General features: G+C 45.2%; 1 long non-coding RNA gene across 1 annotated transcript in view; it reads right to left on the bottom strand.

Moving 5' to 3' along the window:
- The window catches only part of LOC144284309 (uncharacterized), a 24,330-nt gene extending 5,950 nt beyond the window's left edge, over nt 1-18,380 (bottom strand). Inside the window, exons 1-3 of the long non-coding RNA XR_013352655.1 lie at nt 18,229-18,380; nt 3,772-4,025; nt 3,276-3,370 (exon numbers count right to left, since the gene is read on the bottom strand). This is a non-coding gene — a long non-coding RNA (uncharacterized LOC144284309). The remainder of the gene's footprint in view (nt 1-3,275; nt 3,371-3,771; nt 4,026-18,228) is intronic.

Below are 18,380 nucleotides of genomic sequence, written 5' to 3'. Positions count from 1 at the left end.
TCTAGGGAACAAACTGAAGGTCACTAGACGGGAGAGTGGTGGGGGCATGAGGTCACGGGGTAATGGACATTAATGGCGCGTAATAAGATGAGCACTGGGTGTTACATACAACTGATGAATCACTACCTCTGAAATGAGTAATACACTGTGTTAATTAATGATTTTATATAAAAATAAATAAATAAATAAATACCGAGAGGTGGGAAGTACAGGGAAAGGTGACTACATCATGGGACTGTGGTATTAGAGAGCGGTTCTAGGGCAGATGGAGACAAACTTGAAGTGTCGATGGAACCCGGATTCATCTGAGCATTTGACTGACAAAGCAAAAGACCAGGGAAGCAGCTTATCCCAGTTTCTCCTGCCCCGCCTCCCTCCAAGAGTCTCTACATTTTAACCTGTTACTTGTCTGGCTTTAAATAAAGTGTGACTCCCTTGCTCTTTGGATATATTTAGGCATAAACATACTTTTGATATCTTTTGGGTTCTCATTTTTATACCGTCATGTCTTTGCACACTTTACCTTGGCCCCTCCCTACCGCTTTGGTTTTCCCCAAGACCTTAGTCAGCATATGGAGAGAATGGACCTACTTTGACTCTTTCTCCCTGGTCATCTGTTCCATTGATTCCAGCTCTCTCCTTGGTCTATAAAACTGTGCTTGATTCTGTATCGCATTTATTTCTATGTTTAGTTATACGTGTTATTCATGTTTTCAAAAGCCTGGATACTGACCAATGGTCTTGAATATTTTGCAAGGCAAATTTATTGAAAATGGGGCAATCATTAATTATTTTTGTATCCTATCTAGCAAGAAGGTAATATACCATGGTTGGCTCAACACAACCCATACCTGGAAGCACACCTGGGTGTTATTCAAATCAAGAGGCAGGAAGGAGGGACGCCTGGGTGTTAAGTGTCTGCCTTTGGATCAGGTCATGATCCTGAAGTCCTGAGATCAAGCCCCACATCAGATTCCCTGCTCAGTGGAGAGCCTGCTTCTCCCTCTTCCCCCTGCTCCTGTTCTCTAGATATCTCTCTTTCAAATAAATAAATAAATAAATAAATAAATAAATAAATAATCAATCAATCTTTAAAAAAAGAGTCAGGAAGGAAAATTAATTTTTAAATATCCTTTTGGGGTGCCTAGGTGTTCAGGGAGTTGAGTGTCTGCTTTTGGCTCAGGTCATGATCCCAGGGTCCTGGGTCGAGCCCTGCATAGGGCTTCCTGCCCAGCAGAGAGTCTGCTTCTCTCTCTCCCTTTGCCCCTCCCCATGTCTGTGCTTTCTCTGTCAAATAAATGAATAAATAAAAATCTTTGGGGGGAAAAAAAAACTCTGACTCTCTGAATTGGGCAATTGTTGTGGGAAATAAAAAGACAAAGCAGAAGTCCCTCCCTTCAATAAAGCATGAACACATACAAGGGTAAATAACAGAGTCGTAGTGGAAAAATGTCCCCCTAAAATGTCCACACCCTAATCCTTGGGAACTGTGAATATGTTACTTTACATGACAAAAGGGACTTTACAGATATGATTAAATCAAAGCTCTGTGATGGGAAGTTATCCTGGATTATCCAGCTGGGCCCAATGTAATCACATGGGTCCTTTAAGTGAAAGAGGCAAGAAAGTCAGTTATGCAACATGAGAATGACTTGACTGGCCCATGTTGGCTATGGACCAAGAAATGAAAACAGGCTCCAGAAGCAGGAAAAGGCAGAATGGAACGGAGCTCTACCTAACCTTGATTTTAATTCATTAAGACCCATTTTAGACTTCTCATCTTCAGACCATGAGGTATTTGTGGGACCCCCGGGTGGATCAGTGTTTGAGCATCTTCTTTGGCTCAGGGCATGATCCGGGGGTCCTGAGATCTCATCCCTCATCTGGCTCCCCACAGGAAGTCTGCTCCTCCCTCTGCCTGTGTCTCTGCCTCTCTACCTTTCTCTCTCTCTCTGTGTCTCTTGAATAATTAAACAAAAGCTTAAAAAAAATATTTGTGTTGTTTTTAAACCACTAAGCTTGTGGTAATTTGTTACAGCAGCAATAGAAAACTAATACAAACAGCAAAGTTAAATGAAACAAGAATCCAGAAAATGGTGTCATGGGTCAATAGCCCATGACAAACTGTCAAGTATTGGGAATTCTACTCGAATGCCATATATACATTCTCCCTTCCTCCCAAAAAAACCCCTTACATCTGCAAAATCAAGCATGAATAATAACTAGGCTTATGGGAAAAGTATGGTTGGGGAAAATGATTCAAAGCTTATGGGATTTATAACCAGAGCACTAATAAAAACAATAACGATGCTAATAAAAGTATTAGTAGAGTTCATCTCCACTGGCATGGCATCAGCCAGTCCATCCCAGGTTTGTGCTTTCTTCTGGAGAATGGAATGTCCATAGGGCAGTTTTTTCTGATAGTGGCCTGTTTCATTAAAATTAACAGTACAATCTTGAGATAGCCTGGTTGGTTGATCATTTCTTTATAGGCACTGGGGGAAATGTCTTTGCAAGTCCTTCATCTTCACTTACGACTTCCCCAGCCATACTGGAAAGTCTAATTTCTCGAAGTTATGAAACCAGCTCCTATGTGCACCAATGGGACATACTTCTGCATGATATTCAGATTTTCTTCAAGTTTTCATTTAGGGCTAACACTTTCTATTGAACTCTGAAACCCTTGCTGATCATTGCTTCCAAATATTAGTCTGCTTGGAAAAACCGTGCAAAAGCAGACTGTAGTTGGTAGAAGCAATGAGTGCTAGGAATTCAAATAACGGTGGCAGTGGTGGAGCCTCGAGAACGAGGAAGAGTGTGGAGGGTACAGATTAACTTCCAGGTGGAGCCAAGAATGATGGCGGCACCATCCAACAAGGTGTCTCCCTGGTGAGCTGTGTTTGGCTCGGCTACTGCTGGCTGGCACAGTCCTGACGGCCAGAGCCAGCAGACCTCCCACACCCATGGCTGCTTCTCACGGAATTGGAGCGCAGGCATCGAGAAGCTCCTCTCAAGGGCAGCCTGGGTGGCTCAGTGTTTTAGTGCCGCCTTTAGCCCAGGGTGTCATCCTAGAGACCCAGGATTGAGTCCCACGTCGGGCTCCTTGCATGGAGCCTGCTTCTCCCTCTGCCTGTGTCTCTGCCTCTCTCTGTCTCTGTCTGTGTGTGTGTGTCTCTCTCTCTCTCTTTGGGTCTCTCATGAATAAATAAATAAAATATTTAAAAAAAAAAAAACTCCTTTCAAGTAGGCAGTGCTACCTCCATGCTCATACTTACATTTACTTTGACTTCCTCATGCACCTTTCACGCTGCCTCGCCCCTGTAATTCCCCCCTTCAAATCAGCCTCCTGTGATTGTGTGGCACTGGAACTCTTGGAGGAAATAAAAATGTAGAAGAGCAGGCTCTAGACACACATGCTTTCCCACTTTTCAGCCAAGGTCCTTCAAATGACTTCAATGCCTCTGCCTCTTGCAGAATATTGAGAGAAAAAGCCTCACTCACAAAGCAACTGAAGAATAAGGGGGTGGCCTTCAAACGCCTACCCCACTGGCAGCTATTAGGACCTCCTGTATACTAATGAGTACAATGAATCCATACCCACGTGTGTTCCTTATCGTCCATGACCTGTGGGGTCAGTTCCCAAGCCCTGACCTCCTCCCCCTGCCCACACCCCTCTCAGTGACTCCTTCCTCCCTTTGCCCTTCAAATACATCCTCTAAATTGGAAGCTGATGCTTGATCTAGGAAAGAGCTAGGAGTGTTCCAGATGTACCTGCAGAGCCCCCTGTGTGGCCACCAGGTCCCCCCTCAGGGTACACCCTAGAAGAGACCTTGGTGTTGGGCTGCTGTCCTTGCCAGTTGCTACATGGGTCCTCTTGGCGCTCCTGGACTCGGGGTTGGCCTTGGCCTCTGTTCCCAAAGAGCATGGGTTCATCAGGGCTTTTCCAGAATCTCTCCTGCCTGTTTGCCTGCTGTTGCCCAGAAGTAACTCGGTGATCACTCCATGCCTGGGCTGCGGAACATGCCCTGTCAGAGGAGAAATAAATCCTTAAGAGCGTTCAAAGGAGAGCCCCAAGGACAGAGACAGAGGCCACACTACCTGGAAAAGAAGGCAGGGGACTCAGTAAATGTGACTCTTCCACAGGGGCCAGGAACCCTCTGTCTTCCTGCATGACCAGCAAGCCAGAGTCAGCACTCCCTGAACTTTTGCTGAGAGGGCAGTGCTAAGAGGGAGACATAAAGGAAATGGAAGCTGGCACTCGCTCTGTCGCGATCACAAGGTTTAGAAAGAGGCTGGAGGGACGCCTGGAGTGGCTCAGCAGTTGAGCGTCTGCCTTTGGCTCAGGGCATGATCCTAGGGACCCGGGATCGAGTCCCACATCGGTTCCCCGCAGGGAGCCTGCTTCTCCCTCTGCCTGTGTCTCTGCCTCACTCTCTCTGCCTCTCATGAATAAATAAATAAAATCAAGAAAGAAAGAAAGAAAGAAAGAAAGAAAGAAAGAAAGAAAGAAAGAAAGAAAGAAGAAAGAAAGAAAGAAAGAAGAAAGAAAGAGAAAGAAAGAAAGAAAGAAAGAAAGAAAGAAAGAAAGAAAGAAAGAAAGAAAGAAAGAAAGAAAGGGGCTGGAGACTCCCAACTCTGGGAAACAAAGGGCTACAGAAGGGGAGGAGGATGGGGGAATGGGGTTACCGGGTGACGCACACTAAGGAGGGCACTTGGTGGGATGAGCCCTGGGTGTTATACAATACGTTGGCAAGTTGAATAAAATTAAATACAATTTTTAAGAAAAAAAGAAAGAGACTGGAGAATGAGATATGCTTCTGCATCTTTTTCACTCACTCATTCAAGAAATCATGACGAAACACGAGTCGCACGCAATGGATCGGTCAGGGCCCACGAGGCGCAGATGGAACGCGTAAGGGACCTGGATTGAAATTACATTTTAAGGAGCTCTAGCAAGGGCAATTACCTATCAGGCCTTCCTTGGAAGGCTTTAAAAAGAGGGTCGATTAAACCGGGTTTAAGCGGGGACTGGCTGCAAGCAAGAGGAGGAAAAGAGTTGCCCAGGGAGCTTGCCCTGTGCAGAGCCCTCAGCCTCGCCCGCTGGAGAAGCAGCACCTGCAGGTGTAAATATTTGCCTGCCAGGGGGTTCAAGTCACTCATTGTCACGCCGCCCCCACCTGCTTGCAAGGGAGCCAATGTGAGGCTGGGGTGGTGAGAAGAACACTGGCCTCGGTGTTCCAAACGGGGGGCACCACCAAGTACAGTGGACCTTGGCCTTCAATTAACATCCACGGGGAAATGATCTCCATAATCCACTGAACTCCCGTCATCCTACTGGTTTGGCAAAACTCTCAGATTTTTTTTTTTTTTTTAAATCACGTACCATGTTCCAGCACAATGCTCTAGAGAGAAGTGTGGGGAGTTGGCACCAGTGCGGTACAGTACGGGGTCCAGGGGGGCGGGGCACCGAAGGAATAAAGAAAAGGAATTACAGTATGTTTTTGGAAAAGGCTGCCAAAAGATAAGGTTGTTTATTCAACTTCTAACACTGATCAGGGGAGGACTGTGCGAAACCAGGAGAGAGAAGAGCTTCAGTCAGCAAATAAATGCACGATTCACATTGGCCTGGCAGAGAGAAGGGTTGCCATGGGGTCTGCGTCTGTGGAGAGTCATAGGGCGATAACTTGCAGGCATATCGGGGCTAGGTGTCTGATTTAATTTGGTTTGTATGGGGTGATGATCAGAAAAACAATCCATCTCATGAAGCACCAGGCTACAAACACAGGTCTCTTAATAGACCCAGATGGTCAATGGATTGAAATGATGACTTCCCGGGTCCTGGGTGCCAGATGGCTCTCTCCTTGGCCTCACACTGACCTCTGGGTAACAGGGCCTCAGCATCAGGGAGCAGGCTTCGGGGAGGCATTGAGGCCAACTGGGGTGTTATAAGAGGAGCCAGTTATCTCTGTGACTCCTGGCTATTACCAGGAAGTGATCTAAAAAATGAAAATAGATATACGCATATCAGAAGTTGGAACAGTTCACTGAAAGGCAGTTTGGAGAACTTCATTGACTTCAAGGTATTAAAACCCACTTCCTCTTGGGGTGGAGACACTGAAATCTCCTCCTGGCTGCTGTGGGCTCCAAGTGTGAACAGATCACGTGTGAGGACCTCCATCAGTGGGCAGGCTCCAGTAAGGGAAGACTCATGTGGGTAATTTTGTAAAAGAGCAGAGACTTTGATGAAAGCCTCTTTGGGTCCATGACAAGCTCTTGCCTCTCTCCTTCGAGAGTCCAGCAGGCAAGTTCAAAACTTCTCCTTGAGGGGACCCAAGGACATGTCCTAAAGCCTGGGGAATTTACCACTAGGCAGGTGGACCTGGAGCAACAGCGGGGAGAATGGATGTGGGCCTCAAATCCAGGCACGGGGGATCCCTGGGTGGCGCAGCGGTTTGGCGCCTGCCTTTGGCCCAGGGCGTGATCCTGGAGACTCGGGATCGAATCCCACATCGGGCTCCCGGTGCTTGGAGCCTGCTTCTCCCTCTGCCTGTGTCTCTGTCTCTCTCTCTCTCTCCGTGTGACTATCATGAATAAATAAATTAAAAAAAAAAAAAAATCCAGGCACGGCCAGAGTTTCCTCAGTGGAAGGCACCTCCACTGGCTCTGCTGGGGCAGCTCTCCCAGGAAGGCCCCAGCTCAGAGGGGATGGTCTGAGGTGTCTGAGGATCCATGTGGCTACCACTGACTTTGGATACAGCTCAGTGTGGGACACCACGAGACTTCAGAGTAACATTTAAATGTTGGCCAAGCAGGGCAACCCTGGTGGCCCAGTAGTTTAGTGCCACCTTCAGCCCAGGGTGTGATCCTGGGGACCCGGGATCTAGTCCCACGTTGGGCTCCCTGCATGGAACCTACTTCTCCCTCTGCCTGTGTCTCTGCCTTTCTTTCTCTCTCTGTGTCTCTCATGAATAAATAAATAAAATCTTAAAAAAAAATGTTGGCCGAGTGCTTACATGTGAATTATATTTTTAAGTTGTGACTTCCTTCCTGTATGTTGTGGCCAATGCATAAGCCAGAGGAGGGACAGTTGGTGTCGCTCTACCAGAGACGTTTCCCCAGACTTCTGGGAGGATTCTTGAGTCAACAGAAATCTGACGGTGCTGAGAAGCCAGGGAGCCCCTCCAAGCACAGCTCTTGGGCCCAGAGACAAGTAGCAAGCACATCCATCAATCCATTCCTATTTGGAGCCGAAGACTCCAGAACAGTGGGGAGGTCATTTCTGCAGCAGCAATTTGCTGTTCGACAGCTGAAAGAGGAAGTAAGATTGAAGGCAGGAAAGCAGAATTTTGAAAAGACTGTGACGTTCACCGAGAGTTAACAAAGCCATCTGTCTCTAAAACCTCCTAAGGGATTGTGGCTGGGGATGTATATTTTCAGACTCATGGGATGGCCCGCCTTGTAGCTGTCGTGAAATAGAAGAATTGCCCCAGCGCCCTTGGCGCTCGTCTGGTCACCTGCTGGCAATGCCGTGGGTGTCAGGTACCAAGCACCCCCGAAATCCTTGCCCAGAGGAAATCCCTGGTTCGCTGCCTCCCCGGGATGGCTTTGCATTAAATGGTGTTTCAAACATTTTTCTATAGATGATATTCACCTAGAGCGAGAAGCTGGGCAAAAATAGCTGGTTCTCTGTCCTCAGATCGTCCAGTCTTCTTTCCCTCGCCTGCTTCTGAGCTCCCTCTGGCTTAACTGTGGAAAGCCTTCAGCCACCGAGGTCACACCCAGAACTAGGTTAGGAGGGCAACGTGTCGGAATAGAAGGAATCTCTCACCAGCAATGTCCCAGTCCCAAGATTTCCTCCTTTCTGTCCTTCCTCAGAGGGGAGAAGGGTATGCGGGGTGAGGATGCGCCAGGCTGCCCAGGCAGGAGGTGCTGCTGTCCCATGACACCAAATGTAAAAGGAGAAGATTTTAGAAAATGGAAATGTATTTGGGTTTACTTCTTTCGTTTTGTTCCATGCCACTGACTACTTCTTCATGCTCTGTGGCGGCTCCGAGCGCGGCTGGGAAATCCCAAAGTGAGCCCATGAAATTGCTTTAGTGGCTATGCTTTTCCTAAAATGCTGAGGATTTTTTTTAAGGTTAATGTGTTTTTTCAGTTGGTCAGAAGTTATTTAGAGACCGTCCCCTGGGTGCACAGTGATGTAATGGGTCTTTAGGGGTGGCAATTAAAGAGTAGGCCGGGGCCCTGCCCAGCTGGATTTATAACCTTTTGAAAAGGGAGGGTTTGTGTGGGACAAAAGGCCTTCCTTACCTCCAGGACTGGGTGATTGGGACGTAGGCCCTGGAAGTTGCGGGGAAGGGGCCCACCTGGCGGGGGGGCGTGGCGCAGATCAGCAGAAACACTCGTCTGGGCCCCCAAAATCAAAGTTATACTGGCTTCTGGGGAAAAAATAAAATAAAACAAGTGGCCTCTGCTAGTCCGCACCTCTGAGAGACACGGGCAGAAAGGGGGGGACGTGAGGAGCAGAGCAATTGTGATGAGTGCACCGTCACCCAGGCCAGGCTCACCCCCTCGTTCTGTGGCTGCACACTCCTGTCCCATCCAGCCATCCAGCTCCCGTCCTCCCCGGCACAGTGCTCTCTCAAAATGGAGCCACTCTTGTCATGGAAACAATGTGGCTCCGGAGGAAGTCAGGCTTGGGTTCAAATCCTCTCTCGGTGCGCAGTTATGATGTTAAACTTTATGTTCCTTCCCTGTAAAATGGGTCCATCGAGGCCTACCATTCGGGGTACCGAGGAAGACGGCGCAGCGCCTGGCGCAGGACAAATAAATGCTCATTGAAGGCTTGTCCCTCAGCCCCCTTGTGTGTGGGGGGGGGTGCTCACGGGGATTTGTTCACACTCATGTGTGAGCAGAATAGACAGGGTATTGATTCTGGCGATGCCGCTTCCCAGATGTGAGGCCCCCAGCTTCCCTCTTCCTAAAGAGGAGATGATGTCATCAAGTCGTTGTCAGGACTGAAAAGACAAAGCGATGCAGCTGGCTTCCACCTTTCAGCTTCTCTGACATGTGCCACCCGTGCACCCTGAGACGCCCCCGCATGTGGCTGGAGCCCTGTCATTGCCCTCGGTGGAACCCCCTGGGGTGCCTCAGCCAGGTACGGAAGCTGCCTTCGGGTTTCAGGGGACTGTCACTTCCGAAACAAGCCTGCCGTGTTTGCAACTGCCTTCGCTGTTGAGCGGGACCTGATTTTACCTCAGAAGCCAATTCCAGGGTCGGGATAGAGTTTCCCCGGAGGCCTGACCAAGCCGCAGTTGTCAGAGCGGCTCTGACACTTGTCCCACCCCTCTCTGCTCCAGGACTCATCTTGCAGACCGCAGCATGATTTGAGCCCATGAAAGAAAAATCAGGCTCAATAAACCTAAGAGAAAATCTGAGAATAGTCTAAAGAACTCACTGCTCAGGTGTCAAGGGGAAAGGACCTTGTTTCAGAAGGGACAGTTCCTGCTAGTCCGCTAGCATTATCGTGGATCTAGCGGACTTCATGTGTGTAGGGGAGGAAAATAATTTCCCTCTACCCTTCTGAGTTCCTAGCTGAGACCTCTGTGATCAAAGACAAAAGACAGATCAAAAAGAGAAAAATGGATTTTTATTAACAGGTCTACCTCATGTATATGTGGGAGGTACCCAGGGACAAATGGGTAACTCAAAGAAGTGACTTAGAATTCAGATTTAAAACCCATCTTGGGGTGCCTGGGTGGCTCAGTCAGTAAAGCGTCTGCCTTTGGCTCAGGTGGTGATCCCGGGGTCCTGGGATCGAGTCCTATGTCAGGCTCCCAGCTCAGCAAGGAGTCTGCTTCTCCCCCTCCCTCTCCCCCTCCCCCTCCCTCTGCCTGCCGCTCCCTCTGCTTGTGCTCTATCAAATAAATAAAATATTTTAAAAAATAAAATAAAATAGAAGCCATCTTAACAGAGAGAGGGGAAGGAGAATGTAGGCCTCTTAGGAGGCCTCTGAAATGATTTTTAGGAAAGACAAATGGGCCCCTGAAAGAACAGATGGGAGGTATGAAAGTTTATGACAAAGTTTGTCTGGGTGTCGAGTTGACTTCTATGCTCCCCTCCTGTGACAAGAGTCCATTCTTCCTGGTTGACGACACTCCTGGGAGGAGACTTATGACAACGGAGCTCCTTTTGGAACACCTGTCTTTAGGTAGATAAGGGTAGTCCAGAGAATGCCTCTCCCTGCATTTGCCTACAGCTCAAAATAACCAATATACCAAAGCAGCATATTTGGGGGTGACACAGCCTGAACTCCTAGAGTCATACTTTGGGGTGGCACGTTCTGTTATCCTTCGTGTGCAATCATCGATAAAAGGTTACAGACAGTTTTGAAGAGAAAACCAGGAACACCTTTTGGGCCCATCGAAGGAAAAATGAGGAACCTCCTATCTCTTCACATAAGTTGCCCCGTACGACATACTGTGTCACGTATTTAATGAGGCACTTTGAAGTGGATAAGAGGCAGGAGACTAGAAAGATTTCACTGGTATTTTGCACAGAGGAGTGTGAAACTCAAGTTTTTGCCAGCATTTCCATATCCCCGGCCAGAGCCCAAGGAGGAAAGGAGTAAATGGCCATGAGGAAGAGGGGATTGATTATCAGATGCTTAACTGTGGCAAGACAGCATTCCGCTAGAAGTTTTGAAACATTCAACATATGTTCTCTTTGCTTCAAACAGATCCGAATAGAAAACATCTGGAGGTGCACACAGCAGCGCTCCGTGTAACAGCTGTGTATAAATCATACACGGTGCTGCTTGCTATTTGCTGGCTCCCAGCTCCATACCCGCGCTGCCTGTCCTGCCTCCTCTCTAGGGGCTGGAAGCCTGGGAGCTCCACCTCCCAGACTCCCCAGCCAGCTGGCTTCCACTTAGGTTCTACCCACGGGAGACACTGCTGGGAGACTGCAAGGTAGGCAGAAGGAGAGGCCGATTTTTCTTCTACTTCTGCTGAAGGCTTTGGCAGAGGAAGCGGCAGCAGTAGCAGGTGAATGTGGGTTTGCACTCAGGTAGTAGAATTTCAATAGCAGTAGGGGTAGGGGGTGCTCCTGCGGCTCAGCATCCCGCAGCTCTGGCTCTAGCCCTCTGACTGGCCAACTGTGGTGGGAGTTCAGGCCGCTGGCTTCCCGAAAGACTTTCCAACAACAGCAGTGGGGCGGTGGGTATACCAGCAGTCTCAGCGACAGAATAGTGGCAGATTCTGGATTACACCATTTTTTCCTATATTCAGTTGGCTTTAGGATGGTAGTAGCTTCCTGCTGTTACCAATCTCTGAATAATCTCACCTTTCTTTCTTCTCTCTAGCCCTTCACATTTTGTTAACCAACTATTTAAAATTCCTACAGTAGTTTCTGTTCCGCTGACTGGACACTGATGAATACATCATGTATAAACTAAACACAAAAATTGAAGGCAAGCTGGGGCTGCTGGGTGGCTCAGCCAGTGAAGCATCTGCCTTCAGCTCAGGTCATGATCTCAGGGTCCTGGGATCCAGCCCTGCGTTGGGCTCCCTGCTCATTGGGGAGTCTGCTTCTCCCTCTCCCTTCCCCTACCCCCGACCCCAGCTCGTGCTCTCTCTCCCTCAAATAAATAAGTAAAATCTTAAAGGAAAAAATTGAAGGCAAATCAAAGTACAATTTTGATGTGTTTAATCCCTTACGCCACTTGCATTTTGAAGTTTACACAAAGGAACAGATAAGCAAAATTCTACCCCAAAAATACTCAAACAAAACTCAGTTCCTCCTCAGATGTCCTGCAGCCTCCACCAAGGAAAAGAAGTTGGCACAAGTATTTTAAAACAAGAAACTGGGCCACCTGGGTGGCTCAGCGGTTGAGCGTCTGCCTCCGGCTCAGGACTTGATCCTGGAGTCCCGGGATCGAATTCCCCATCGGGCTCCCGTGAGGAGCCTGCTTATCCCTCTGCCTGTGTCTCTGCCTCTCTCCCTGTGTCTCTCATGAATAAATAAATACAATCTTTAAAATAAAAATAAAAAATAAATAAAACAAAGTTTCCTTGAAGGAGTCCTGTCTATCATCGCAGCCTTCAATGACATTAATAATAGGTATGCTTTCACCAAGTATTTTCTTTTTGTGAGGCCTAGTCAACTATGTTATTTTACTTAATTATCAAAATAACTCTAGAATTTAAGTACTGTTATTCTAATTTCATAATGAGGAAAATAAAATATTTTTAATGGCACTGGTTGATTGTTCAGTGGCTCCATAGCCCTCTCTAGGATGCATACTCTTTGCCATCTGACCTAGCCATCCCTCCCATGCAGTGGTATATTATTTCCTCATTCCTCATAATTTATTGAATCTTGTGACCTACTCAGCCTATAGAATGTGCCAGAAGAGACATGAATGTGAGTTCCAGAGCCCAGGCTCAAAAGGTCTGGCAGGTTCTGCCTTCATTCAATTGGACCACTGTCCTGTAATGTCTATAAATGCAGCACATTTGGCCCTATCAGAGGATGTGAGGCCACATGAGGAAGGATCAAGATGCACCAGCTCACAGCCAGTACCCACTTCCTTCATGTGAGTATGGCCATCTTGAATCTTCCGTCAAGTTGCCTTTAACTGAATGGAACTGCCTGGGCAAGCCAGGTGAAACTAGAAGAGGAACGACTCAGCTAACCCACAGACTCAGGAGAGATAAGAAATCACTGTTTTCTTAAGCCACTAAAACTATGGGCAGCAATATATACCTGATCAAGTTCCATGTTATTTTTTGCACCAAGCATCTATCCTACCTTCAAGTGCTGCTAGCATTCCAAATCCCTTCTGTTGTACTTGCCAATAAGATGCTTGTCCCTCCCTTAGTCAAGTGGCGGGCATGTGACTTGGACTTGGATGCTCTATCTCTGAAATTTGATTCATGACCAGAAGGAGGAAAATTCTGGGCAAAACTATTGAGACGTGGTCTGGGCTATAGAGATGCTTTGGAGCTGCTGGTTCTTATCTATTCCAAATTTTAGCCTGAATCAGTTTCTGATGCTTGTGACCAAGTACCCCCAAACTGATATATGGTGACAAATTAAGAAGCCAGCTCTAGGGATGCTGGGGTGGCTCAGGTGGTTGAGCCTCTACCTTCAGCTCAGGGCGTGATCCTGGAGTCCCGGGATCGAGTCCCACATCAGGCTTCCTGCATGGAGCCTGTTTCTTCCTCTGCCTGTGTCTCTGCCTCTCGAATAAATAAATAAAATATTAAAAAAAAAAAGAAGTTAGCTCTAAGTCGCATGGCCATAAGTAGCGTGAGCACTAGAACTTCAACCCTCATCTATTGCATCTGCTTTCCACCTATCCATGCTTCCTCCCCAATTCCTTCCAATCCAGTTTGCTTACTCATTAGAACAGCTTGAAGATGCCTGGCCTTTCTCAACAGGCAGTTAGCTCAGAAGGGCCATGATCCTGCTGTGAGCTGTAACTTGACATCAATATCGGATCTCTCACCCAATAACCAGCTTGTAGTAACCACAGAAAAGGCTTTTTAAACTGGAGGAATAGTATGTTGAGCACAGAGTAGTAGATTTTTTTGAGGTTTATTGGAGTATAATTGACATACAGTAAAATGTACAATATTTGAGTGCACATGCTTAAAGTGTACAGTTCGAGAAGTCTTGTTATACGTATACACCCACAAAACCATCACCACAACTGAGATGGTGAGCATCCATCACTACCAGGAGTTTCATTTCCTTGTGCCCTGTTGTAAATCCTCCCCCATCTCTTTAGCCCACACCAAGTAATCCTTTTTTTTTTTTTTGAAAGAAATTGTTTTATTTTGTTTCGTTTTTCTTTTTAACTTTTTTTTTTAATTGGAGTTCAATTTGCCAACATATAGCATAACACCCAGTGCTCATCCCGCCAAGTGCCCCCTCAGTGTCCATCACCCAGTCACCCCAACCCCCGCCTACCTCCCTTTCCACTACCCCTTGTTCATTTCCCAGAGTTAGGTGTCTCTCATGCTTTGTCACCGTCACTGATATTTTCACTCATTTTCTCTCCTTTCCCTTTATTCCCTTTCACTAATTTTTATATTCCCCAAATGAATGAGACCATATAATGTTTGTCCTTTTCTGATTGACTTATTTCACTCAGCATAATACCCTCCAGGTCCATCCACGTCGAAGCAAATGCCACACCAAGTAATCCTAATTTGCTTTCTGCCACTATAGATTGGCTTGCATTCTCCAGAATTTTATGTAAGTGAAATCACACATTCTGCATCTCTCTCCAGTTTCTTTTACTCAGCATAATTTTGAGATTCATCTGTGCTGACTCTCTATCAATATTTTCCTTTATATTGCTGAGTAGGACTTCAGTGCACATATATACCTCAGTGTGTTTATCTGTTCATTCATTGAAGGGCCTGTGGGTCATTTCTTGTTTTGGACTATTGCAAATAAAGCTTCTATGAACATTCACACACAAGTCTTTGTATGGACATATGCTTCCTTTTCTCTGAGGTAAATACCTAGGAGTGGAATGGCTGGACCATATATTAGGTGCATCTGTAAATTTTTAAGAAACTGCCAAACTATTTTCCAAAATAGTTATACTATTTTACACTCCCACTAGCAATACATGAGGGCTCCAATTGCTCCATATTCCTCCAAAACTTGTGTTCAGTCTTAGATTCTGACCATGCTAATAAGGTGTAATGGTATCTCAATGTGGTTTTAATTCACATTACTCTAATGACAATATATGTTGAGCATATTTTCATGTAATTATTTATCCTCTTTGGTGAAGAGTCTGTTAAAATATTTTGCCCATTTAAAAATTGGGTTTATTTCTTCTTTATTGAATTTTGAGAATTCTTTATATGTTCTGGATATAAGCCCTTCCTCAGATATGTGCTTTGAAAATATTTTCCTTAGCCTGTGGCTTGTCTGTTTCAACAGCATCTTTTGAGGGCAAGAGGAGTTAAATGTTGATGAAGTTAAATTAATCAATTTATGTTTTCAGTGAATCATGTTTATGGTGGTCTATCTAAGAGATCTGACCCAACACCACAAAGATTTCCTTCAAGAAGTTTTACAGTTTTGAGTTTTACATGATGTATGATCCATTTTGAGTTAGCTTTTATGTATTGTGCAAGCTATGGATTGAGGTTTTTTTGCATATGGATTACCAATCTCACTGGCATCATTTGTTTTTTTTGTTTTTATTGATTGATTGATTTATGATAGTCACACAGAGAGAGAGAGAGAGAGAGAGAGGCAGAGACACAGGCAGAGGGAGAAGCAGGCTCCATGCACCGGGAGCCCGACGTGGGATTCGATCCCGGGTCTCCAGGATCGCGCCCTGGGCCAAAGGCAAGCGCCAAACCGCTGCGCCACCCAGGGATCCCTCACTGGCATCATTGGTTGAGATGAAACAGTAGAAAAACAGAAAAGACTCATCCTCCATTTATTTGCTTTTTCATCTTTGTAAAACATTGATTCTCCATTTATATGTGGGCCCCCTCTCTGTCTCAACTTTCTCTTCTGCTCCCTCAATCTACTAGTTTATCTTCATGCCAAAATTGCTCTATCTTGATGACTGTACCTTTACAGTAAGTTTCACAATCTAGTCATATTAGTCCTCTTCTTTTTAAGCTCAGTACTTTGTTTTAAAACTTGTTTCTATGATTCTAGGCCTTTTGCCTTTCCATAAAAATTTTAGAATCACCTTATTAATTCCCACACACTTACAAATCTGCTGAGATTTTGACTGGAAATGTACTGGATCTATGGGCCAATTTCAGGGAGAACTCATCTTAACAACATTGGATCTTCTTTCCATGAGTGTGATATATCTCCTTATTTGTAGAGATCTTCTTTAATTTCTTTCAGTAATATTTTGAAGATTTATTTATTTATTTTAGATAAAGAGAGAGAGTGAGCACATGTGAGTGGTGGGAGGTGGGAAAGGAAGAGGGAGAGAGAGAATCTTGAGCTGAGCATGGAGCCCCAAGTGGGGCCCCATGGCAGGACTTTGAGATCATTACCTGAGTTGAAATCAAGAGTTGAACTCTCAGCCAACTGAGCTACCCAGGCCCCCCTCTCTCAGCAATATAAAGTTTTCAGTGGACAGATCTTTTAAAGATTTGTCAGAGTTATTCTAAGTATTTAATATTTCTGATCCTATTTTAAATGGTGTTGTTTCTTGTAATTTCAATTTCAATGGTTTGTTGTATGTAGAAATGCAAAATCCATTCTTAGTAAAACAAAAAACAACCCCCCCCAAACTCTTAGCAAACTAGTAATAGAAATATCCACAGTCTAATAAAAGGCATCTGCAAAAAAAAAAAAAAAAAGCTAAAACTGACATCATATACAATGATAAAAGGCTAAATTTTTCTCCCAAAGATCCAGAACAATAGGCATGTTTGTTCTCATCACTTCTATTCCACATTGTACTGTATGGTGTACTGTATCAAGACATTGCAATTAAAAAAGAATCATCTAGATTGTAAAGGAAGTAAAACTGTATTTATAGACAACATTCTCAGCATAGTCCAATGGAATTTACACGCAGAAAAACCCAGTAGGAGTAAGAGATGAATTTACCAAAATTGAAGTATACAAAATCAATTTCATATATTGGTTTCTATTTTATTCCACAGCTGTCATTTATATATATATAGTAATGGATACCAAGCAATTCATTTTTACTGCATCTTTACTTGTACATCTGTTCTTAGGTTTAATTTATAATTTTTATAACCTTAGCCATCTTGTAGATATAATATTACCTAATTTTTAAAAATATTTATTTATTTATTCAAGAGAGACACAGAGAGAGAGGCAGAGACAGGCAGAGGGAGAACAGGCTCCCCACAGGGAGCCTGATACAGGGCTTGATCCGGGATCCCTGGATCACCCTCTAAGCTGAAGGCAGAGGCTCGACCTCTGAGCCATCCAGGTGTCCCACCATTACCTAATTTGACTAGTAAACCCAAGCAGAACGAAAATATATCATACTCAATGCTGACAGAGGCATACCTGTTTTTGCTAAACCAGTAATAACAAACTAGTCTTGTTTATCAAAGATCTATTCAAATTGCAAGAACTTGAAAAACATTTGGATTAGTATCTATCTTTCTGGGAGTTTTAGGAATATTTAAATTATAGAAGCACTTTTAAAAAATAAACTTTAAAAATCTGAATAGAGCTCCTTCATAGGATTTTATAAATTAATTTGGTAATACCATCCAGAGGTAGAAAAATACCATGCATACATAGCATATGTACATAGGCATTTGCATGAACAAGTACAAATGGAGAACTTGTAGCTTTCATTCTAAAACCTTAGCCCTGAGTCAGGTAAATGCAGTAATTCAAGACTCACTGGTTTATGTAAATAGTTGGCTCTCATCTTTTATCTCCTTTATATATATATTTAATCTGAATTATATTTCTGGGAGATGGAAAAAGTTAGTTACCTGTTTAACATAGGGGCTAAGGCTTTCCACCAATATTTGCGGAAGAAACTTGTAGGGTTTTCTTTTGCTCTGATCTATAGTTGCTTTGGGGGGTTCTTAAATTCCTTGAGAGCCCCTGACAGGGGACAGGAGGCCTAAAGTTCAAGTGACTGTGGGCGGGAGTGGGAAAGGAAAAGTCTGGCAGGGTGAACAGAAGGATGGAGGAGGTAGGGGGCTAGAGGCGGACCTATGAAAGGATTCAAGGGAGCTGAAGGGAAGATCAAAAATGGTAAAAGGAGGAAGGAGGAATGGAAGTGATGGGGAGGGAGAGGTCTTAGAGGAGTCAGTCTAGGAAAAGCACTGAAGTTCCAAAATATCCTGAGTAAAATCATGGCAACAAGATGTAAAGGGGACAGAATTAGCATGGTAGTGATGGGGCATATAGTTGGGAGGGATTTAGGAAAAGGAGGTTCAGTTGATGGAGATACTCCTATAGAAAAAGTAAGATCAAATAGGTCAGAGAGGCTTCACAAAGAGCTAGGAAAAAAATTTCCTGCCCAAGAATCAGGGAGTGAATTGCCACTAGAAAGAAAGAGCTGGGAAGCACTTCCAGCCCAGCAATTAAGGGAATGAATCTACACTTGAAACAAGGAGCCAAGGAGGAATGTCTAGCCAGAAGGTACCTTTCAAACAAAGAAGCCTGAGACTAACCCAGCCTCAGAGAGTACATTCAGTCTTAGGAATCAAAGTCTGGCCTTACCATGCTTCAGCAGAGTGTTGTCAGGAGTGTTGGCTGAGGAGTTGGACTCACCAATGGGTCCTCGATCAAGGAGTCAGCGCTGAAGACAAAGCCTTCAAAGATATGCACTTGGGGTCCTGGGTCAGAGGCCCAGGGGTCCAATGGGGAATCTG

Source organism: Canis aureus, chromosome 15 (genome assembly GCF_053574225.1).
Source record: "Canis aureus isolate CA01 chromosome 15, VMU_Caureus_v.1.0, whole genome shotgun sequence".
Lineage (NCBI taxonomy): Eukaryota > Metazoa > Chordata > Mammalia > Carnivora > Canidae > Canis > Canis aureus.
The sequence above is the reverse complement of the archived record's forward strand: the minus strand, read 5'-3'. Positions and strand labels throughout refer to the sequence as shown.